General features: G+C 37.4%; 1 long non-coding RNA gene across 1 annotated transcript in view; it reads left to right on the plus strand.

Moving 5' to 3' along the window:
- Positions 1–26148, plus strand: part of LOC131839237 (uncharacterized) — a 170404-nt gene that overhangs the window by 21934 nt on the left and 122322 nt on the right. The window lies entirely within an intron of this gene.

Genomic DNA, 26148 nt, shown 5'->3' on the forward strand with positions numbered 1-26148 from the left:
AAAGATTTAAGGTTTGATCATTTTAGAGGACAGTTCCTCTTTGAAAATTGGCTTTTCTTATGGCAGTTAATGGATTTATTTATTTTTAAAGGGCAAATGCTTGCTCATGGATTGGAAGAACAAATATTATAAAAATGCCTATGTTACCCAAAGCAGTCTACACATTCAGTGCAATACCTATCAAAATGCCATCAGCATACTTCACAGAGTTAGAACAAACAATCTTAAAATTTGTATGGAACCAGAAAAGATCATGAATAGCCAGAGTTATGTTGAGAAAGAAAACCAACACTGGAGGCATCACAATTCTGGACTTCAAGCTGTAATCATTAAGACAATATGATACTGGCACAAAAACAGACATATAGATCAATGGAACAGAATAGAGAACCCAGAAATGGACCCTCAACTCTATAGTCAACTAATCTTCAACAAAGCAAGAAAGAATATCCAATGGAAAAAAAAGACAGTCACTTCACCAAATGGTGTTGGCAACACTGGACAGCCACATGCCGAAGAATGAAACTGGACCACTTTCTTACACCGTACACAAAAATAGACTCAAAATGGATGAAAGACCTAAATGTGAGACAGGAATCCATCAAAATCCTGGAGGAGAATGCAGGAAGCAACCTCTTTGACCTCAGCAACAGCAACTTCTTGCTAGATGTGTTTCCAAAGGCAAGGGAAACAAAGCAAAAGTGAACTACCAAGACTTCATCAGGATAAAATCTTTTGCACAGCAAAGGAAACAGTCAACAAAACTAAAGGGCAACCTACAGAATAGGAAAAGATATTTACAAATGACATATCAGATAAAAATATCCAAAACCTATAAAGAACTTACCAATTTCAATACCCAGCCAACAAAAATTCCAGTAAAGAAATGGGCAGAAGACATGAACAGACATTTCTCCAAAGAAGACATACAAATGGCTAACTGACACATGAAGAAATGCTCAACATCATTTGGCATTGGGGAAATACAAATAAAAACCATAATGAGACACCACCTCACACTCTCAGGATGGCTAAAATTAACAACCTAGGAAACAACAGATGTTGGTGAGGTTGGGGAGATAGGGGAACCCTTTTACATTGTTGATGAGAATGCAAACTGGTGTAGCCACTCTGGGAAATAGTATGGAGGTTCCTCAAAAGGTAAAAATAGAACTACCCTATAACCCAGCAACTGCACTACTAGGTATTTATCCAAAGGATGCAAAAATAGTTATTTGAAAGGGCACATGCAACCCAATGTTTATAGCATCAATGTCTACAGTAGCTAAACTATGGAAAGAGCCCAGATGTCCATCAACAGGTGAATGGATACAGAAGATGTCACACACACACACACACACACACACACACACACAAAACACATAGTGGAATACTACCCGGCCATCAAAAATGAAATCTTGTAATTTGCAAGTACATGGTTGGAACTAGTATCATGCTAAGCAAAATTAATCAATCAGAGAAAGACAAATACCATAGGATCTCACTCATATGTGGAATTTAAGAAGCAAAACAGATGAACATAGGGGAAGGGAAGGAAAAATAAAATAAGTTAAAAACAGAAAGGGAGACAAGCCATAAGAGCCTCTTAATCATAGGAAATAAACTGAAGGTTCTTGGAGGGGAGACGAGTAGGGGAATGAGGTAATTGCTTAGTGGACATTAAGAAGGGCACTTGAAGTAATAAACACAGTGTGTTGTATGCAACTGATGAAGCACTAAACTCTACCTCTGAAACTAATAATACACTTAATGTTAACTAAATTGAATTTAATTTAAAAATTAAAAAATAAAGGGCAAATGATAACAATAATGAATATTGAATTGATTTATGATTATAGCTACTTGGAGTCACCAATATTTCAGACAGATTAATAGAAGAATCCTCTTGTAAAAGGAGTTTTTCCTTATTATTTGGTTCTGGTAGAAATTGATGAAGACTAGATTCCTCAAAACAGATAAGGTCTGTTGACAATGTCAGAGTTCCTTTTTTCCCATGTATCTCCTTTTTTCCCATCAGTCTATGTATCTCCTTTTTTCCCCATCAGTCTATGGTGCATCTTAGTATAGGCTAGAGATGCTGTGGGCACCTACGTTATGTCACTCTGATAATGAGAACTTAATGTTGCTTTCTCCACTCCACTCCAGAAACCTTATTAAGACATCACTTCTTTCAATGGGACTTATACAGTTGACCTCTTCACTAATTGTTCACATCAACTTCCCCCATTTTCCAATTTTCCCTCTTCAAAACCTCATCCTGCAAGCAAATTAGATACCCAAATTACCCATTCCTAAAATCAAGCACTAGCATTTACCACTGATTTGTGATGTATTTCACAGCTGGAACATTACCCCCCTAATGATGACTCAAATCCAACAACCTGTGGACTTTCCCCATGATTAGTGGTACTTAGGTCTCAACAACCTGGGATGGAACCGGTTTTGATAGTCATTCAATGGACAGTTATGCTCCACTTAATTCTATGCAACATGAGACAGAGACATCTCTGCTTGTGTTAGATTCCCCAGTGGTGTGCTTCCAATGTCCAAGATTCATTTCTCACAATGTGGCCAAATAGGGACCCGATTTTAGTAGTTCAATTTTATTGTTTTTTTTTTTTTCCTTCTAAGTTTTAACAGTTTAAGCCTTCAGGAAAATTGGATTCTGGAAAAGTAATTTCAACTTCCCCACCCTCCACAGCTGAAAATCAAAAAAGGTAGAAATAAGGTCATATCAACTATTTTAATTTCAGTTACTATCAGGAGAGTCTTACTGAGCATCTAGAATTGTGTAAATGGAACTTCTTTTCATCTTGATGGAACTCCCAAATAAGATGAATGTAAAATTTTGTTATGTTTATGTCCTCCTGCCAAGGTACCAGTTGTTTGTTTAGATACATGGCTACGATTCAGCAATCTTGTGAATTCCATTTAGGCCAAGTATCCGGCAGATGAAGTAAATATTGCTGTGGACTTGAATGCCATGATAGATGGTAGAGTTTCCAGAGCCTTACCTGGACTCATTTTCAAGTACAGGAGGATTGTTTCCTCATGGGTCATCCTTTTAAGTGGAATATTCCTGTTCAAATTAGTATTTTTCTCATAGCATAACTTTACTAACATTGCCATTTTAAGACCCCTCTTCCCTTCTGCGATACTTAGTGTCCTTCCAGTGTTTGCACAACCCTGGATTTGATTATTTTTCCTTGTCCAATCCTCTTAAATTAAAATGTTAAATAGGACTGAGTTGTTATAAAAGGTTCTACAAACTAAAAAAAACAGTCTTTTACGGTTTTAGACTCCATTCTTTTGCCTTTTGAGAGATATTTCTCTCCTTAGCCTCTATTAACAAATTGGCATTCTGAAATTAAGTCCTATTTGTCCTTTGTTAGACTTCGTTTAAGCCCCACGTTGATAAGCATTATATAATAATCCTGAGTATTGGAGCACCTGAGTGGCTCAGTTAGTTAAACATCTAGCTTTTCTTGGTTTGGGCTCAGGTCAGGATCTTGTGACTGTGGGATTGAGCCCTGCGTCAGGCTCTGTGCTCAGTGCAGAGTTGGCTTCAGATTCTCTCTCCTTTCTCTCTGCCACACATTCACTCTCATAAATAAATAAATAAATAAATAAATAAAAAATTTAGCAAGTTATCATTGAAAATGGCACCAGAAAGAAACTACTTAAGAGTCTAATAAGATTTGGGGTGCCTGGGTGGCTCCGTCTTCAAGCATCTGCCTTCAGCTAGGTCATGATCCCAGGGTCCTGGGATCAAGCCGCATGTGGGGCCTCCTGCTGGGCGGGAAGCCTGCTTCTCCTCCCACACCCCCTGCTTGTATTCCTTCCCTCGCTGTGTCTCTGTCAAATAAATAAATACAATCTTAAAAAAAAAGTCTAATAAAATTTCAGTATTATTTTAAACTCTGTCACCTCTCAAAAACCTAAATATAATAGTTTTTTTTTAAAGATTTTATTTATTTATTTGGGAGAGAGACAGTGAGAGAGAGCATGAGTGAAGAGAAGGGCAGAGAGAGAGGCAGACTCCCCGTGGAGCTGGGAGCCCGATGCGGGACTTGATCCCGGGACTCCAGGATCATGACCTGAGCCGAAGGCAGTCGTCCAACCAACTGAGCCACCCAAGCGTCCCATAAACATAATAGTTTTTGTAGTTATTGCAGAACATAGCTGTTGGAAAAATAAGGATGGCCTATTTAGAGAGATAATTACCTACTGGATGGGTACAGAAATACCTACTGAGGCTACAGAAATAAAAATTTCTTTTTTCTTTTTCTTTTTTTTAAAGGTTTTATTTATTTATTTGTCAGAGAGAGAGAGAGCGAGAGCGAGCAAGCGCACAGGAGGCAGAGTGGCAGGCAGAGGCAGCAGGCTCCCCGCTGAGCAAGGAGCCTGATGTGGGACTTGATCCTAGTACTCTGGGATCATGACCTGAGCTGAAGGTATCGGCTTAATCAACTGAGCCACCCAGGCGTGAAATAAAAATTTCTAATAAATATCTGGAAGAGGTTTATTTCTCCCACCTGTGTAGTTCTATGAAAACAGTTGGAAACTCTATAAACACGAGGTCCCACAAGGGTGGTACACGTAAGTACCAGACAAAAAACTTTGTCATCAGAACCAAAGTTTAATATGACTTGTGTGTTAATCTTTCTCTTCTACATTCTTCCTTCTTTTTTGCCTTTATTTTTTTCATTTGTCTTTTAATTTTTTTTTAAGTCTTTATTTATTTGAGAGAGACAGAGAGAGCATGGTCATAAGTGGGGGAAGGGGCAAAGGAAGAGGGGAAAGCAGACTCCCCGCTGAGCAGGGATGGGGCTCAGTTCTAGGACCCTGAGATCATGGCCTGAGCCAAAGGCAGCAGTTTAACAGATGGAGCCACCCAGGCACCCCTTTAATGTTTTTTTCTGGTAGACAAATAAAAGTAGTCACATAATCATTTAACATATTTATAAGTGTTAAAAGGAAAGTAATATAATTAATATTTTAAATCTAAGTCATTTTATGAATAGTGGCACAGTATTCCATAGAATATATATACCATAATATTTTTCAACCATCCTTGTATTGGTGAACACTCATGTTTTGCAATTGAAAAGAGAGAACGGAAGAAAGAAAGAAAAAATAGTGCTTAAATACTTGTACATATATTCTCATATGATCACTCCTTTGGGTAAAGTTCTTTTGGATAATTTCTTGATCTAACTGTAAGCTAATTTTAAATGTTATTAGTTACTGTCTATATATTTCTATAAGTATTATACCAATTTTACATAAGAAATAGTTCTGACATAGTATCATCTATATGGTTTAAGAGATATGAAGAATAGATCCAGAAAAGCCAGTTTCACTCCTATTAGAGTTTTTGATATAATAGAAGATATAGTAGAACAAATAGTAAAAGATACAATACTGATTTTAAAGGAAAAAAAGTGATTGCTTAAAAGTGAAAACTAAAATGACATCAGACTTTTTGGCTGTAATATATGTTGCTAGCAAACAATATCTCCAAGGTGCTAAAGGAAAATTATTTAGGTACTTTACATAACTAAACTTTCATTCTAATGTAAGAGTGAAAGTAGATTTCTCTTGCCCATTTCCTGTGTGGGTCAGTGCCGGCCCTACTGTATGGGAGTAGCTTCTCCACTGTATGTGAGTAGACAAAACACAAAAGGTAGAGGTAGGGGTGTTTGCGAGTAAGTGCTTGAGTGTTTCCTGCCCCCACTTCTCCTCCCATACTCCAAGAGCTAGATGGTTAAACTTGAGAAAGACGGGTGGGGAAAATTTCTGGGTAGAAATCCTAGATGGTTCCTTGAAGGGAAAGGCAACTCAGTAGAGAGATGATAAAGTGGAAAGTCGAGCTCATATTTTAATGTCAGAGGCTGTCTCATCTGAGGCCTGTTCTTCCTCAGTCCAAAGGGAAGTAAGATGGGAAGTTCTATTCTTCCCTCCAATGGGAAGTTTTTACCCTTTCATAGCAATACTTTACCTAGCTACTTATCACTACATAACAAAATACTCCAAAACATAGGGCTTAAAACAATAAACTATCATCTCACAACTTCTGTGGGTCAGAAATCTGAGTGTGCTTTAGCTGGGTGCCTGGACCTCAAGACCTGTCAAAAGGATGCTGTCAAAGTGCAGCAAAGGCCGTGGTCTTATCTGAAGGCTCAAATGGGGAAAGAGCTGCTTCTCAACTAACTTCTTCATGGATTTATTAGCCGGACTTGGTTTCATATTGGCCAGAGGCCTTCCTCACTTTCTTGTTATGCGGCCTCTCCATAGAGCAGCTCACCACTTGACAGATGAGTTCTACAGAGTGAGCAAGCGAGAGCAAGAGAAAGTAGAATCCAGAGTCTTTTTCTAATCTAATCTTTGAATTGACATCCTATGGTATATTCTTATTAAATCAAGTTTCTAGGTCCAGCCACACTCAAAAGGAAGAGATTAAGCAAATGTAAGTATATAGGATACAGGCATCACCGGCAGCCATCCTTCAGACTACATATCCCTGTGGAATGTAAGCACATAGGGGAAAATAAGGAGAATCTGAGGGGTGAGATAGAAAAGAAAAATAGCAAACTAAAGAGCTTATAGGAGAAAAAAACCAATAGATCAAGAATAGCATTTTAAATAAGATTAATATTCTCTAAGAAGTAAGGGGAGATACTGGTATAATATGAAGTAGGAACCAAAAATTGATAAAAAAAAAAAAAAAGGACCAGTTGGAGGCTATTGTTTTGAAAAACACAATTGTTGACAGAATACCATGTGCAGGATGTATATCACAATGTATGTAGCTGAACAAAAATAGGGAGGCTGCAAGAGGTCATAAAAGAAACTATCCAAATGGCATTCAAAAGTGACAGAAATGGAAACTATAAGACTCCAGAGATTTTTTAAAAAAATACGTACCTGAATAGCAGGAGCCACAGAGAGAAGAAAAAAGTATTGATAGAGGGAGATAAATATTTGAAGAAATAATGACTAAGAATATACCTGGATTGTTTCTTTTTTTTTTTTTTTTAAGATTTATTTATTTATTTTAGAGGGGGGATGGACAGAGGGAGAGAGAGGGAATCCCCCAGCATACTCCTCACTGAGCAGGGAGTTAGGCACAGGGCTCCATCCCAGGACCCTGAGATCATGACCTGAGTCAAAATCAAGAATCAGACATTCAATGGACTGACCCATCCAGGCACCGCAACCTGTATTGCTTCTAAAACTTAATCTGAAGTGTGTTTCTTCAGTTTTTATCATAATCTGATAAGCCATTTAAAACTCTGTAATTAATACTTCTCTGCTAAAACTAACTCTGGAGGATTTTTTTTTAGTAATTGAATTCTGGCTAATATTGTGTTAATTCCCAATAGAATACAAAATAATATATAACTTTAAAATCAGCAGAGGTAAAGTTAATCTATCCAATAGAGGTAAAAAAGTGAGAAAAGAAATGGAAGCAGAAAACACAGAATTGAGATGAGAGAAATATAACAACTCAATATAACGTACATACAAGTATAAACTTATGGTATCAGTATGAAGGGTTCTGTAGAAGTATTAAGTGAAACTAAATGTGCATACACCTGGGCATCTCACAATCCGGCTCCCTGGAATATAGCCCAGAGAAATTAGCACACTGTTTGACAGATAAGCAAATATAAGGCTATGGATCACAGTACTGTTTGTGGTCCTAAAAAGATGAAAACATATATGGTGGCTACAGCTTTAGTACTTAGAAACAAAGAATTAGATTTCTGAAGAGCATCATGGTTGGATCTAAAAGAGAGTAGAATAATAATAATAATAAAAAAGAACTAGGTCTATATAATACAATCCTATACTGATGCAAGTTAAAAAGAACTTGTGGATAAACACAGACATATAAAACTGCATTATAAAGCAGTCAAAGGGGTGTCTAGGTGATTCAGGTCATGATCTCAGAGTCATGAGATCAAGCCCAGCACTGGGCCCTGTGCTCAGTTTGGGATCTGCTTGGGATTCTCTTTTCCTCTCTCTCTTCCCCTCCCGTTCATGCTCGCTCTCTCTCTCGCTCTCTCTTCCTCTCTGTCTCTCCTTCCCACCCCCTCAAAAAATAAATAAATGAATCTTTAAAAAAATAAAGCAGTCAGAAATTATAAAGTAATAGTACTTACACATTGCTGTCATTATCTATTGCTAAGTAGCAAACTACCCCACACTTAGTGACTTAAAACAATCTATCATTTCACAGCTTTGTGGGTCAGGAATCCAGAGAGGACTCTACTGGATGATTCACCTTTGCATGGCATTAACTGGTGTGACAGCTGGTATTCAGTGGTAAAAGGGATGGTTTGCAGCATATAACATGGCTTCACACATATGCCTGATGTGTTGGTGGAGATGGCTGGAATACTGGACTCAACTGGGACTGTCAATGCCTTCCTGTGGCTTCTCCCACATGGTGGACTCAGGGTAGGCAGGCATTTTACATGGCATCTCACAGCTCCTGGAGAAGGAATTCTAAGAGGCAGGATACAGAAGCTGTCAGTTTCTTAAGGTCAAGTCTCTGAAACTCACACAGTGTCATTTTGCTATATACTGTTAGCCAAAGCAGTCACACATCCCACCAGATTCAAAGTAAGGCATTTGAACTCATCTCTTACTGGAGGAATGTCCAAGAATTTACAGTCATATTTAATCTGCCATATATGAGTAGAGCTAAGACACACAGTGTTGATTAAGCAAGAGAGAAGATCTGTAACAAAAATTTTTACAGCCTATGTACTTTTCAATAGTTCAAATATCTCTTAAGGCCATATATTAGACCCTGTAGGGTAGAAAACAATAAGAATGGAGGGAAAAGTACTGAGATTAGGGGACATCAGGGAAAAATAGAATAATACAAAGTGAGAGGAACCCTGTGTGTACCAAAGATGATATGTACCAGGAACCTGAGAGTGTCCATACAGTGCGGATGGGTAAGAGAGAAAAGGTACAGTAATTCCTTCCTTAATCAAGTTAGAGGGCTATCTCTTTAGACTGTGCCAATCTAGCACTCCCTAATTGCATTTAAAATCGTGTCCTTTTGAGAGTTTTAGTACTTAAATATATTATCAGATCTTAGTACCTTTGAGGATAACACGCTCTGTCATTTATATTCATGGTTTGTTAGTTTGTTTGTTTCTTTTGAAAACTTGAATCACTTAGAAGACAGAGGAAGTATGGGGTGCTGTATATGTATATGTGTGTGATCTAGGACTATATTTATTATTTATTATTTCTTCCTTCTTAATTGTAGACTTGGCATAAAAATCTGCCAAGATTTCTTCAGGGTGAGGCTCTACCAGCTGTTGAAAGGCAAGAAAACCCTTCTAATTTGAGTTTTACATAAGGTTTTGGCATTTGGTTACTAAATGAAACTCCTTTCTTCCCTAGCTCTAATACTTACACTGCAAAAATAAATATTAAGGCTCCAAATGTCAACTGTGATTCAGTTTATCAAACTAAATACTTTCATTTCTGTTGTTTACCTAATTCTCATATCTAAGGAAAAGAATATTATAACTCAATTTATAAATTTGAACAGTTTTTTTAAAGATTTTATTTATTTGTTTGACAGATCACAAGTAGGCAGAGAGGCAGGCCCCATGCGGGGCTTTATCCCAGGACCCTGAGATCATGACCTGAGCCAAAGGCAGAGGCTTAACCCCCTGAGCCACCCAGGTACCCCTATAAATTTGAACACTTTAAATTAAAGATAGATCTTTGAATCTGAACTTAAAAATCAACAGCACCATAAGTGAACATCTGGCCATGATTTGCTCATCAGTAATTTATCAGTTTTCAGTGTGTAAGTTCAGTCCCTTAAGCACTTGGAAATAAAGGAAATGAGATTGCCTGCTCAGAATTAAGCAGTTTGATCCACATCAGACAGCTATGAAAAGATACTTTAAAGAGGAAAAATGGTGTCTAGATGAGGAAAATTTGAGTATCATAAGACTAAGGATATTAATGTAGTGAAAAGTCTAAGAATCTTAATCATATACTAAAGTAAAAAGCATAGAATAATAAGTGTTTAGATTTGAGAAAGACTTCAAGGGCATCTGACCTACCTTCTCCCCACTTTTTTCAGAGACATCCAAGATGGTCTTGAATGTCTTCAGTATTTGCTTTCTGCCTGTTAAGCTGCCCATTCCCCTTTGGGTTTAGAATGTCAGTGTACCCATTGAATATGTCAGTTCACTTCTGGTCCACTGTAACAGTAGCTCACATAAAACCAACATTTATTTAATGATTAGATGAACTATTTTCTAAACTAAATAGAAAAATGGTTCATGTAAACAGATAGTGCTGGGTAGGGATTGTTCTCAGAGTCCTAGGTGGAGTTTTGGATTTGGATGGACATCTCAGGGAGAAGGATGTATTCCTTGGCACTGAATCTCAGTTCTTCAGTTCTCCTTCCCCTGGGCCACATAGCAGTGGTAGCAACTTCACACTGAGAGCAGGAAGGCAGTAGTGTAGATGAAGAGTAGAATATCCATCACACTAGAGGTTGTATCAATCTACTTAACATTTTTGTTTGCCATCAACTCTGTGAGGAGCTTGATGCCACTCATTCTTCATCACCATGTCATGTAATTTTCGCAGCGTGCTTTCAAAGTGGGTTTTATAATCAGACAACCTTAGAGATATTAAGAACCTTATCCACGATCAAAGTTTAGAGCTTGTGGATGACCCAGCTCCAGCTATGGGAGGCACACTGGCGACCATGACAACGTTTTCTCACCCAGGCTCCTTTCACTGCTGCTTGGCTCTCCTTTTTTTGCCCACCTACATGTGTCCTCCCACAGTCTCTTAGTTATTTTCTCCTTGTAAGGCCTGTTACAGGTCATGTTAATTAAAAAAAATATGCATTTATTATATATCCACTGTTGAAAAATGTGAAAATATGGATCAACAACAACAAAAATAGTGCAAACAAAATAAAACCAAAAAAATTGCTTGAACTTTAGCTCAACTACCCAGAGAACAATTGTTCCATGGGGAATAATTGCAATATTGATACAACTTTATGTTTCTTTTATTCTGAACACGTTAAAATGGCATCATATTATAATACCATTTTATAACCTGCACTTGATTCTTCCTTAGATGATAATCAACATATTTCTGTAAGTAAGCCTCTTCATCATAATATGTATTGGGGTTTTTAGAAGCTGTTACATTAACTGAATTTTATATCAGGTGTCTCTTAATTCATTACTTTTAAAGAGTACTTGTTTCTGAGTATAGAATATTTGCTTATTATTTAAAAATTAAATAATTATAGTAAACATATCATGTAGCAAATGAAAACCTCCCTTGCAATTGGCACATACAACTCTTTGATTTCTTTCAAAATAGTTCTGTAATTTTTTGAAGTTTCTCCTTGAAGATTTCTTTATATCAGCAGATATTCCAATAATTTAAAAGATTTGGATATGTACACAAATAGAAAATGCATGCCTTGCTACTATCTATCGTAATTAGGGGAAATTTTCTTGCTCGTGCTCTCTCTTTCTCTCTCTCAAATAAATAAATAAAGTCATATATATATATATATATATATATATATATATATATATAGCTGTAGCCATCAGGGAGATTCAAATTAAAACCACATTGGGATACCACCTTACACTAGTTAGAATGGCCAAAATTAGCAAGACAGGAAACAACATGTGTTGGAGGGGATGTGGAGAAAGGGGAACCTTCTTACCCTGTTGGTGGGAATGCAAGTTGGTACAGCCACTTTGGAGAACAGTGTGGAGATTCCTCAAGAAATTAAAAATAGAGCTTCCCTATGACCCTGCAATTGCACTACTGGGTATTTACCCCAAAGATACAGATGTAGTGAAAAGAAGGGCCATCTTTACCCCAATGTTTATAGCAGCAATGGCCACGGTCACCAAACTGTAGAAAGAACCAAGATGCCCTTCAACGGACTGGAATGGGTAAGGATATGGATAAGGAAGATGTGGTCCATATACACTATGGAGTATTATGCCTTCATCAGAAAGGATAAATACCCAACTTTTGTAGCAACATGGATGGGACTGGAAGAGATTATGCTGAGTGAAATAAGTCAAGCAGAGAGAGTCAATTATCATATGGTTTCACTTATTTGTGGAGCATAACAAATAGCATGGAGGACAAGGGGAGATGGAGAGGAGAAGGGAGTTGAGGGAAATTGGAAGGGAAGGTGAACCATGAAAGACTATGGACTCTGAAAAACAATCTGAGGGTTTTGAAGGGGCGGGGGGGTGGGAGGTTGGGGGAACCAGGTGGTGGGTATTGGAGAGGGCACGGATTGCATGGAGCACTGGGGGTGGTGCAAAAACAATGAATACTGTTATGCTGAAAATAAATTTAAAAAAACTAAAAAAATATATATAGCTCTTAATTTGGGAATTAAATTTATTTTAAAAATATAATATGAACAAACTACATATATACTTTAAATTTTCTGATACCCTCATTAAAACAGAAAAGAGGTAAAAATAATTAGTTATAATAGTGTATGTTATTTATTACCCAATATATCTAAGATATCATTATATCAATATTTAATCAAATAAATTAATGAGATATTTTACCTTCTTTTTTGTGTTAATAAATCTAGTGTATATTTCACACTTCAGCTCATCTTACTTTGGACCTGACCACGTTTTCAGTGTATAGTAACTATATATGGCTAATGTCTAATATATTGAAAGGCATAGCTCTAGACATGAACAATGATGGTAATAGTAGTTAACCATAGAGATTTAAAACTAAAGCATATATTATGAATCTAAACAAAAATCCAGGTAAAAATGATGATTTTCCCTGTATTTCTCTGTGTTTACATGTATGAGCCAAATGGCCGTGGCTAGAAATCCAAACTAAGGTCAAGCAAAATGGTAACTAAGTAGCTTCAATGAAAAATTAACCTCAGTCATCCCTTACTGGTTATGCCCAGTGACAAGTACGTAGTAGATAAACTTTGATGTTTTTAACATTATGGTGTGAGTTACTCAGCTGGTCTTGGATACATTTTCAGTAGGACATGGAAAGACGTTATTTGGCTGATTAATTATTCATACAAGATTACCATTTTTCTTAGGAAACCACAGGTTGCCAATATCTGTACAAAGATATGAGGAAGAAATAGAACAGGAAGCTTGGAGAATATGCCAGTATTCAGATTTCATTTAGTTTTTATTTCATCACAAAAAATCAGAGGACTGGGAATTTTTGTTGGTGTGTGGAAATGAGCAATCAGCTTTATGGAGATCTTGTAATATCCTTGATAGGATTTATCATTCTGTTACTGCTTATCTACCCCAATGATAGGACATTTCTTTGGGCAAATTGAAGTGACTTTAATTCACGTTTGTATCCTCTTTATACATTTGGGAATTAGTGAATAACAGTAGCAGTTAATAATAATATGTAGCCATCTCCTTTCCTAAAAAAAATAAAATAATAGAAACAAACCTGATATATTTAAAAATGACCTGACTTCTAATAATGAAAATGGGGGAGAAAATGAAAGAAAAACAAAGGGGAGAGAGAGAGAAAGACATATACACAGTCACATAGAGGACAAGATAAACAATATGAGAATGATACTCCAAAATATTCACTCCCTTAGAATTGCATATTCCCCAGAGAAGAGAATACCTGAATTCAGTTGAGAAGTATTTTTAATCAGTCTATGGAGGAGCCAGTGTTTTGATAAAAAACAAGTCCACACATGACCCAGACTAAATTGGTTGGCTTAAATCGATTCTTCATCATCTTGGATGATCTTAGAATCATCTTAGAAGTTTTTCTTTTCTTAATCTGCTGAAATCTTTAGTTGAAAAATACCTGAAATGAATGCTTTATTGTATCTCTTCTTAAATCCAACAATCCTTTCAGAGACTTGAGTTCACATAATCAACTTATTAAAATTTTGTTTCATGTTTGATGAAATCAGCATAGTAAACCACCAACATTAACAAGAGCATTTTCTTTAGTAGAGAAGTTCAGGCATATTTATTTACTATTTACCACACAGTTTCTCCATAACATTTCTCAGCTTATTTAGCTCATTAAGAAAAAGATGATTTGATTTTTATCCTGCATACATTAAAATCGCTTCTCCCACTTACTTCAGATGATGAAAAAAGATGTCTACTGGGTGGATGAAGGAGATGAATATTTCATTTTTACATTTTATAGTTACAGCTTTATGATTAGAGAAAGAAAAAGAAAGAGGGAAATACCCAAAACACTGCATCTTGCAGAGCTCAAAGGGAAAACAGCAGAACTCAAAGGCAGGAACAGAAAAGGTTTAGAACAAAGTCCTGAAATAAATTAAAAGGAATTTAGAAACTTATATAAATATTTAGAAATTTTTCCTAAGTGCTTTTTATGTATGCAAAGGAGATAAAGTCACATTTAGCAGTGTTTCAGTTCTCTTTATTCCTCCTCTGTTCTATCATCTACATGACTGCACATACCAATGAGTATCCGCAGCTTGCAGAAAATCTTTTATGAACAGTTCTGCCAAAAATATTACTTCAAGTTGTACAGAATAAAAAATTTAAATTTGAATACACAGTTAGCTATCATTTTTAGAATTGTATTCTTTGAAACAATGCTTCCACTGCAAACTCAGAACAAAAAAAAGGATTCCAAGGTCAAATTTTGGGAAAATACTATCTATGTTTCTCTCTTGGAGATCTACAGTGGGCTTTATCATATCAAATTTCTGATAAATCCTGCAGTATAAAGACTTTGCTAACCTAATACTTCCCAAATTCATTTAAATTGGAAGCCTTTTAAAAATATGACATCTTGTAGAACAACTGTTTAAGGAAAAAAATATTTGGGAAAATGCTACTGTAGACCCACAATATTTATGCTGGTTACAGCTCCAGACCCTTGAGTATTTTCAAATTCATAAAACCCAGAAATTAAGAAATTAAGAAACAGATGTTTGGGAATTAGCTGGGCTAGCAAAGTTACTTGCTTGTCAAAACTAACATCACAGCCCATGAGATTTGAATTCATGCTAGATGCTTTTATTACAAGATCTTCATTTCTCCAGATGCTTATGTCTCAGAACAGCCATATGGTGCTAATGTCTTTATTCTCATTATAGTCGAATAATTCATGGGATTTTTTGTGCTCACTGATAAGTGGTTGGAAGTATAAATAATAAATCTATGATGGCCAGAGATTAGAGATGCAGCATAAATAGTTGTGCAGCCTAGTTATTTAACATCTTTATACCCAATTACCACATCTATGAGTTGGGATAATAGTAGTTCCCACTGCATAGAGTTCTTATAAAAGCCAAATTAATTGATCTTTGTTAAGTTCTTAGAACAGTGCCTGTAGTATACAGTAAGCACATTCAAGGGCTGTTAAATTAAACACAAAATATTTTCTTCATCAGCTTTATGACTGAACATAGGTGTCATAGATTTGGATTTTGTGAACTGTGGATAGCAACTGTGTCTTCCCATAGAAGGAAGAGAAAAAGAAAGAAACAAACAAAATACCTGCTTCACTTACCACAGCCAAATGTATCAGTTGCTTCAAGATCCCTAAGTCTGAGAGTTTTTACATTTTGTTATTTGTTGGGTTTGCTTTGTTTTAAAGTAAGATAAAAACAGAGAGGGAGACAAACTGTAAGAGACTGTTAACTCTAGGAAACAAACTGAGAGTTGCTGGAGGGGAGGTGGTGGGGGAATGGGGTAACTGGGTGATCTGTGTTAAGGAGCACACTTAAAGTAATGAGCCCTGGGTGTTGTATACAACTGATAATCTCTGAACTCTACCTCTGAAACTAAGAATACCATATATGTCAATAACAAAAATAAAAAGTAAATGTGGTCTTAGAACTAACTTTGGAAAGTCAAGATGAAATTCCTATTGCCACCTGGATGACTGGAATCAGAACCAGAATCTATGCGGCTGTGGCTCAGAAATGTGAATGTTTAACAGGTACTTTGGGTGATTCTCAAAACACTAAAAAAAACAAAGACAAAAACAAAAAAAAAACCCCACTAAATATAAAGTTTAAGAAATTCTAGCAGACACCATTCAAACTCTGTAACTGCACAGTACTCTTTGGGGTGGCTTCCTCTAGTCTGTTTGCCCAAGTAACACAAATTCCACCAGTTTGCCCAAGTAACACAAACCTGAAAAACAGTGGCTTAACTAATTAAGGAGTTTTACCCTCTGGCAATAAGTCTGTAATAGGCAGTGGAGGGTTAGTTTTTCAATCTAGCCTTAGGGTTGCCAGGCCCTTGCATCTTTCTGCTTTGCCACTCTTAGCACTTGCTTGTTGCCCTGTGGCACAGGGCATTGTTCTTCCTCTGAGCATCATTTTCACATTCCAGGCAGGAAGAACAGGAAGGGAAAAAGGCAAAGGCCCATCCCAGCTGAGCTGCTCCCTTTTTAAAATATTTTATTTATTTTTTTTGACACAGAGAGATCACAAGTAGGCAGAGAGGTGGGGGCGGGGGGAGCAGGCTCCCTGCTGAGCAGAGAGCCCCGTTGCAGAATTCCATCCCAGGACCCTGAGATCTTGACCTGAGCCTTAAGGCAGAGGCTTTAACCCACTGAGCCACCCAGGAGCCCCAGCTGCTCCTTTTTTAAGGAATTTACCTGGAAGCTTTCCCCCACAACAGCCACTTTTAACTCCTCAGCAGGCCCCGGCTACATTCCCAGTCTTCACCTTCATTTGCAAGGAATGCTAGGAAATGTCATGTTTTAGCGGGCACATCTTTATATCCAACAAAACTGAAGTAGGCTTTTTGGCATTCTCTATGTTGCAGGCTTAACGAAATCATGTTTTCTCAGCCTCCACACTTCCGTGTATACAGTTTACTTGAACCAAATTGCCCTTTCCCACTTAACTATCTTATGAATTTCTATTCCTTAACATCAATTCAAGTACCCATTCCTCTGTGAAGGTTTCCCATTCCACCAAAGCAACCCATCCCTCCGGGTTTCACATTCCCGGCCACTCTATTATAGCACTATTGTGTATACTGAGTCAGTGGACTGAGATCACTTTGAAGGCCCAGATAGATGGCTTATGTCTGGAAGCTGACTACAGCAGTTGACTCACAGTAACTACTTAATAAATGTTTATGAAATGAATGAATAAGTGAATGAATATACAAAAATTTAAATGAACAACAACTGAACTTACAAATGAAGAATGGAGCATTAATTTCTTTGGTAAAGAGTGACTGCTATAGACTCCATTATTTTTCTCATTCAGAGACAAACCTGCCATGTGTTTGGGAAGCTATTATATTATAAAATTAAATGAAAGTAAGGAAGAATATAGTAAAGAAAATACCTGGCACACAATAAGTATGTGAGCTCCTCTGCTAGAAGACCCACTTTTATTATTTTTTTATCTCTACTGTTCCACCCCATGAAGGGCTTAGTTCAGAATAGGTTTTTAATAAATGCTGAGTGAATGAGCATTGAATTGAAAGGAAAAGAGCGAAGAACCAAAGAGTTAGTAGGCTACTTTCATCTCTTAAAATTCCAGCAGTATATTATCAATGTCACCGTTCTGAGTGAATAATTTTAGGCTACAATAGATAAATAATTAACAGCAACAATAACTAATAAGATATTGTATGTCAATTATACTAGAGTAACAAAACAGTAACAGTAATTATTTGCTCAAGAGGATGCTATACAGGAAGCTGGTATTTTTAACCTCTTTTAAGATATTTAGGGTAACTAAATTGAACACTGAAACTGGAGCTTTGCATTTTTATAACCACAGATATTACATATGATTGTAGAATTATAAGAAATGATTTTAAAGCTATGTACTACTAGAGTTTAGCTATGAAAACCAGTGCCTTCACAAAGGAGTACATTTTGCAAGGAATTTTTTTCTGTCAGTAAAGTAAAAAAAATAGAGATGAAATTCATGAAAATAATCCAGATATTTACTTTTCAAATATTAAAATGATCGGTCTTAATTTGCTCTGCAAAGTCTAGTTTAGAGTAGGAAAGGCTGAGACTTAGCTTTTTTGTGAGATCAAAGCAATAAAAGCCTGGCTTTACAGATAGGGAGCTCATGCTCTCTCTTTTTTACATATACCAGTCCAAACCTGGAGATTCTAACTCTTAGAATAACCAGCCCACTGTTAAAATCAGAAGGAGGAAGGGTAGCTACAGAAAAGACCTTACCCCCTTTTTCATGTCTGAGAGATAACAGAAAAAATGAAATGGAAATCAGAAGTAGGATGTTAAGGTTTCCTCTCTTCCTGAATGAGACTCAAAATGGCAGGTTCTAGAAGTCGAGAGAAGGAGCAAGGCAAGATATTCTTCCCTGTACCTTTGCAGCCCTGGGTAGGGACCATGTTGGTGATGGCCTCATAATAATCTAGAATGGTGACTCCCACTTCCCTGAGTCTGAGCCACTGATTCCACCTATCGTAGGCACTGATTCAAGAACCACTGTGACTGGCCAACGGAGGTTGGAGGAAAACAATCAGGCCATTGAACCAAATGAAGGACTCAGCAGAATCTCAGCTGTTAGCTTTAGGTTAACACAAGGCATTCAAACCGAAAGGTAGAAAAATATAAAAGGACAAGGAACAATGCCATATTTAAAATTTACTAGGAATAATCCCAGGTAAGAAATTTTTACATATGAATCCATTATGCATAAAAAAGCAAATTGTTTGTCTTTATGAGTATGGTTTGGTTAATTAGTCATAGACATTGAAGATGAAAAATACTAATACTGCCACATATTAGAATTTATTTATTTAGAATTTAGAATTTATTTATTTCATTTAGAATTTATTTATTTCATTTAGAAGAGGATATTATTGCTTTAGATTTTATCAAGTAGATAATTATGAAAGGAAAACAGTGGCTTTTTAAAAATTTTGTTTTGTTTCTAGAAATGGCCAGGCAGATGAGTCAGGAGGGGAATAAAAAGTGATTTTGATGGGAAAGACATTAGCAAAAACACACTTCATGTCACACTTCAATGACACATGACACCCTATTCTTTATTCTCAAGAAATTAACAATCTAGTTACAGAAATTTGTTTAAGAATACAAACCTGTAAGGGGCGCCTGAGTGGCTCAGTGGGTTAAGCCGCTGCCTTCGGCTCAGGTCATGATCTCAGGGTCCTGGGATCAAGTCCCGCATCGGGCTCTCTGCTTAGCAGGGAGCCTGCTTCCTCCTCTCTCTCTCTCTGCCTGCCTCTCTGCCTACTTGTGATCTCTGTCTGTCAAATAAATAAATAAAATCTTTAAAAAAAAAAAAAGAATACAAACCTGTAATAGTGGTACCAAAAGGGAATGTGAATACAAAAGCTCTGTGGTTTATCAAGGACTAGGTACAAGGTTATTAAGTTTGGAGGAGAGTTTAGTATCAGAGAAGGCCCTAAGAAAGGAAGCAGGATTGATTCAATTCTTTTTAAAGATTAGATAGCTTGATTAGAAAGAAAACATAGAAAGCCATGATGGTGTTGATGTAGACATTCTAGGTTGTCCAAGTTTCATTTGCAAAAGCCAAAATAATATAAAATGATAAAATAAATTAAATAAATTTAAAAAGGATACTTCTGGGGAGAATCCAGTGTGTGGGTAGGAGTAGTAGAAGACAACAGCAGGTAGTTAGATGCAGATCAAGATGGTCCTAAAGAGCCAGAAAGAGGAGCTTTGTTTTGGAGAGGAGAAACACTAAAGATTTGCTATAGATTCTTGAGGAGAGAAGTGGCACCAGAAGTAGATTTTCAATTATATGTATCACAAGGGAGAAGGGTTGAGACTAGCAGAGAGGTGAGGAGGGTGCCGCAGAACTCAGGGTATGGATGGGCACAGAAGCAGTGAAAAGGAAGGCAGAAACTAAGAGAGTTAAAATAAGGAATTGACAGAACTAAATGACAGAAAGATTAAATAGGGTGACTGTTAGCCCTGGTTTCCCAGGACCATCTCATTTGCATCTTGTATACCCGTGGAGTTACTTATTGATAGCACTTCTTTCACTTGGATGATAAATTAGGGTGTCATTTTCTATATATTGGAGAACAACAGCTCCTAGCCCATGCATCTGTGATGATGAAACTGCCTTACAGCGCCTCTGACAAATACAGGGAAGATGGGCATCCAGAACAGGAAGTTATTTCACTTTGGGAGATTGGAGGAAGCAGTGGCAGAATTTCAAAGTATAAATGCCCAAAAGTTAAGGTAAAAGACAAACTGAGATGCACATTCCAGAAACAGGTTTTGCAGTCATCTACATTCTTCTTTTGGAAAAGCCAGTTTGTACCAAGCTCCACATTTTCATTCTGAATCTGAGGAGATGAACTGATGAAGGGAATTCACGACATCCAACACAATCTCCCAGAAGTCCAGACACCACAAAGATCAGGAGAAGTAGAAGACCACCAATGGAAAATTTCAAGGAGAGTTTAGCTCAAGGAGTCTCACACTTCCCTCTACCTAACATTTCAGCCTATTTTCTGCTATTCCCCTTCATGAATATGTGAATCCAGAACCTTGCATCCCAACTAATTTGGTCCCTGCCTAATGTTAACACTGGATGCCCTCCTTTTTCCTGTGTCTGTTAACCTAGCCCTTGTGTTTGGCCTCTCCCTTCCTAAAATCCTTTCCCTAACTTTTCCATTTTCTCATTTTCTACTAGTGCTTTATTGCCCCTTACTTTCTAAGTTCCCTATGAAATCCTCTTGACAACACCAACAAACTGCACTCTGTAGCATATGACCTCAGAGCGTTTACTGTCTTTATTGCTAATTTCGTTCCTAGTCAATCATGTAGGTGCATCATGGCATTCATTTTTCTCTGATCTTTAATGTTCCAAAACTTTTTTTTTTTAATTTTTAATTTTTTATTTTTTATAAACATATATTTTTATCCCCAGGGGTACAGGTCTGTGAATCACCAGGTTTACACACTTCACAGCACTCACCAAAGCACATACCCTCCCCAATGTCCATAATCCCACCCCCTTCTCCCAAACCCCCTCCGCCCAGCAACCCTCAGTTTGTTTTGTAAGATTAAGAGTCACTTATGGTTTTAACCACTCTATTATTTAATTTATACATATCTATTCTCCTCAAGATTATGTGTCATTTGAAATTGGGGCTGCCATACTTCTCTTGATTTACTGCTATGCTATATTTCTCAGAAACAAAGCAAAACATTTTAATGCTTTTTATGTTGATGAGTAAATTCAAATCCTAACACTATTAATGCATTTTCAGAATATTACTTCAAATTTTACTACAAACTGTGTTAATTTTATCACTTCCCAAACTTATATCATATCATCATAATATGGAGAGGTTCTAGTATTTTTTTTTTAAGATTTTACTTATTTATTTGGCAGAGAGAGATCACAAGTAGATGGAGAGGCAGGCAGATAGAGAGAGAGAGAGAGAGAGAGAGGGAAGCAGGCTCCCCGCTGAGAAGAGAGCCCGATGCGGGACTCAATCCCAGGACCCTGAGATCATGACCCGAGCCGAAGGCAGTGGCTTAACCCACTGAGCCACCCAGGCACCCCAAGAGAGGTTCTAGTATTTTAAAGACAGTCTACACAAAACATGAATCCTTTCTTTTGTTTCAAAGACATTTTTAAATGGATATATAGTAATAATTTCATGTACACCTAAAAATCATATTTATTTAGCCTGCTATTTAATGCTACATAATACAGTGTAATGAAGTAAACAGAAAACATGCAACTTCCAAATTTAAAGCTATACCTGTCACCAAATTAACAAGGTTACAAACTGATTCACATTTCTGAGGTGTCAATGACACTGAGTTCAGGTGTGATTTCCTTTCCTATTCCTTGTGCATAAATCAATGAAATTTAATTATTTAATCACTGGACAATTGCAAGATCTTTGACTCTGTCCTGAGTCTGCCACTGCCACAAATGCCTTTACCTATGGCAGCCTCATAAGTTGTTAAACTGAATGGTACCTCTTTATAATGACAAAGGAAATGTGAAAGGGATTGCTTCTAGTTTTGTAGAGAAACTCTAAGATAACTGGTTACAGTGAATTGTAGGGCAGATGTATGAGACATATGATTGAGAAAATTATTACAATAGGGTTCCACTGAATTTTCAAAGTTACCTGTCAAATTCTGAACTTAGGTGGCTCTTGCAACATCTGTTTAAATTGTTTTTTTTTTTTTTTGAAGATTTTATTTATTTAACAGAGAGTCAGTGAGAGAGGGAACAGAAGCAGGGGGAGTGGGAGAGGAAGAAGCAGGCTTCCCGCTGATCAGGGAGACTGATGTGGGGCTTGATCCCAGGGATCCTGGGATAAGGACCTGAGGTGAAGGCAGATGCCCAATGCCTGAGCCACCCAGGCACCCCTACAACATCCTCTTAATCTAATCATCTGGATATAGACTGTGTCATGGGAGGCAGCCAGTATGGACTGATCAACTAGTTAACCTTCATGAACCCCATCAATAGCAAAGTCTGTAAGAGTAGGTATAATTTACTGGACATCCATCCATCTTTACCTCAAGAAATATGAGTAATGTTCTTATATTTTTAATTTGTACTCAGTTTCTATGTCAAAAAGCCTGTGTAAGTAGCTAGAAATTAAATGAGTAGAAATCTATGCTTGAGATTCAGATGGTGGCATGGGAAAATATTTTTACTATAGTGCATATATCTCTGATGTCTTCAGAGGAAATTGAATAGTATATTACCAACTGAGATCAAACAATCTGTAATTACCACCCAGAGGTATAAATCTGTAATTACCACCCAGAGGCACAAGTAGAGGCAGAATTAGGTTGCATCACATAGGCAGGCACTATTCTGGTATATGCCCAGGCATTTCCCTGGGGAGCTCACGTAGGATTACCAGAAGATTCATTCCACTAGGTATTGTGTGGCAAGGTCTTAGTTGCCCTTCTCTGCCATGTCTGTTTGTTTCTTTTTTTGCATTTGAGGTCTTCAACAAACTTCAAATAACTGGAAAGCATAGCCAGGCAGCTCTGGTTAATCAAAATGCACAGGCTTTTTTTTTTTTTCTTTCTACCTTTTGGTAAAATATTTAAGAAATCTGTCAGTCCATTATCTGTATTAGTAATTGCAATATCCTGGATGCACATGAGTCTTCTGGGCACAATTCTTAATTTTATTTTCCTACATATAAACCATCAAGATATCTTGATTCTTTGCTGAATAAAATACATGTCTTACCCTGAGGCAGGATCTGACTCCAGCCTGAATTTCCTGTGACTCTCTACCTCAGGCCCTAAACTCCAGCCTTCACAAAATTATCTTTACTTCCTGAGTATCCCGGTATCTTTCACACCCTGTGGCTTTGCCCATGGAGTCCAAGTAAGTCTTACGAGTCCAAATTTGATCATTTCAACTCATCTCTCTTTTGAATCCTTGAATGGCTTCATTGTTGTTGCCCATGGGCATTCCTTGCCCTGTCCCTGCCCACCTCTCTAGAACCATCTTAGGCCACACTATGTGTAAATAATGCTCATCTTCATGCATAGCTCATCATTGCATCAGGACCATTAGACATGGTATTGTTATTGTCTCTTAATGTTCTTCCTTCTCTGTTTTCCACTTGAGTAGATAATTCTAGTATCCTCTAGGCTTTAACTTCACTGTCACTTCGTCAGAAATATCTCTACTTCCCTCTTATCTCTATCCCCAAATTAAGTATTCTTATCAAACATTTTCATTGTACTTTTAAAAGACAAATTATCTGTAGTCAACCCTTCAAATTTCCCACTAAAATAAAGATGCACACAGGCAGCGGCCTTATTATCTTGCCTGATCCTGTAATCCAGTATGCAGCATATGACCTGCCCCACAGTGGTTTTTAAATGAGCAGTCAATGATCGATCTATAGTATTTCTGTTGCCTGGAATCCTACTTTCTAGAGAGATGAATAGCATTTCAAGATGCAAATCAGATGTTACCTCTTTCCAGAAACTACCCTAATCTCTCCCTTAGATTTGAGTTTACTTTTTTCCTAGTACAAGTTATCATGTTCAGGGGTGGGCTGCTTGTGGAATGTGGAGATGAATTGTCCTCCTGTCTGTCTCCTTCCATGTGTTTATGTTTGAGGACCATGACTGTGACTCATTTATTTTACACTGCCAGAACCTAGCAAGGCACCTACACACAGTACACACTAAAAAATTATTTCTATTAATTAATGGGTTCTTTCTAAGTACTCACGTTGATGTCTATCTCTTTTTGAGGAAATGAAGTGGAAAATGTGGAGCAAACAAGGATATTGGGCATCCTGAATATAGTCTGAGCTTTGCCATTGAGGGACCAGTGGAAAAATAGTTAACCTCTCTAATATTTAGCTTCCTTATCTTTAAGGGAGATGCCAGTAATGGGTCTTAAAAATTATAATTAAAGTCGTAAATGTAAAAGGTGTAGAATATAAGACTGATTCTATATATATGATGTGCATCAGCTTTTGACCAAATTCTTAGTAACATTTGGTGTACTTTTACTCATTTTTTTTTAAAGATTTTTTTACTTATTTATCAGAGAGAGAGGGGGAGAGAGCGAGCACAGGCAGACAGAATGGCAGGGAGAGGCAGAGGGAGAAGCAGGCTCCCTGCTGAGCAAGGAGCCCCGATGTGGGACTCGATCCCAGGACGCTGGGATAATGACCCGAGCCAAAGGCAGCTGCTTAACCAACTGAGCCACCCAGGCGTCCCCATTTGGTGTAGTTTTAAATATGCCTTTTGTCCTAAAGGGGAATTGGCTGGGGGGTGAGAGGGGGTGGGATTGCTTACTTGAAATTTAAGTCTTTCTGAATAACACAAGTCAACAAAACTATCTCTGTTCAGTACAATTACTATGTATTGAGGCCCTGGACCAAAGGAGTAATGTTATACAGTATAGGTTAGGATGACAGACCTGGGAAATATATACTGCTTGAGTTTAGATCTTAGATCTGTCACTTTTTAGGTATGTAACTTAAGGCAAGATATATCTCTATGTCTCAGTTTCTCATTTGTACGTGAGATGATAATTATACCCATTTCAAAGCTTTGTGGTCAGAATTAAATGAGTAACAGTTCCTCAAATGGGCCATGACCTCCAGCATGGCCAAGCCTTTGTAACAGATATTCCTCCAGCTCCCTACTCCTTCATTTACTCTCAGACTGTCTGGTCCATCCTGTAGGAAACTTTTTTGGTTTTCCAAATTTTGATGACCCTCTTCTGTATTTCCTCAGTTCCCGGTGCTGACTTTGTGCTGATACTCATACTAGGTACAACTTTATTTCCATAGAATTCCTCTGCAGGTGCCTCTGTAAGTGGCCAGGCCTTTGCCTGTGCCCCTGTTACTGCCACTGAAGCACGGATCTATTCTAGACTCAAGGCAGCCTGATGAGAGAGAAGGTCTTTCTCCTTCCCCGTGCCCACTTTTTTTTGTTGTTGTTGTTAATGCACTTTTGAAGAGAACCTAAAGCAGCGCTGCTTATAACTCAACATCATACCGAGATTCTAAGAAACTGTCCTTTTGGGTTTAACATTTATATCTGGGGACTAGACAAGAGTTCATGGGCCTGGGCTGGCAGACAGAGCCAATACCCTGTTGTTTTCAGAGTCATCTCTTCTCTCTGACTGCCAAGGCTCTGCTACTGCCTTAAATTTATTTTCCTAACTCTCTTTTTGCTCAGAAGGAATTAATTCCCAGGGGCTTCACAAATCTTTTGGAAAACAGATTTCTGGAGATCTCATTTCAGCATTTCAATGAAAATAACTAACCTGGCCTAATCTCAGCAATAGACATTTCCTAGGTGAAAGCTGAGGTCTCCATTGTATGAACACTGATAAAAAAATAAATAAATAAAATTCCCCTATATATTCTGTGGATTCTGTGTGTGTGTGTGTATGTGTGTGTGTGTGTGTGTGTGTGTTTCTTTTAGCTGTAGGGATAGTTTTACATTTCTTACATTGCAATATCTGTTCTTGCTTTTCAGCCAAATTAAATGCAGCCTCATGTACAAAAGGCAAATAAGTCAGTTGCAAGAAAGGATGAAATGAGAAATTGGCCCAAGAGCACACAAAGGCATCAG

This window comes from Mustela lutreola, chromosome 8 (genome assembly GCF_030435805.1).
Source record: "Mustela lutreola isolate mMusLut2 chromosome 8, mMusLut2.pri, whole genome shotgun sequence".
Classification (NCBI taxonomy): domain Eukaryota; kingdom Metazoa; phylum Chordata; class Mammalia; order Carnivora; family Mustelidae; genus Mustela; species Mustela lutreola.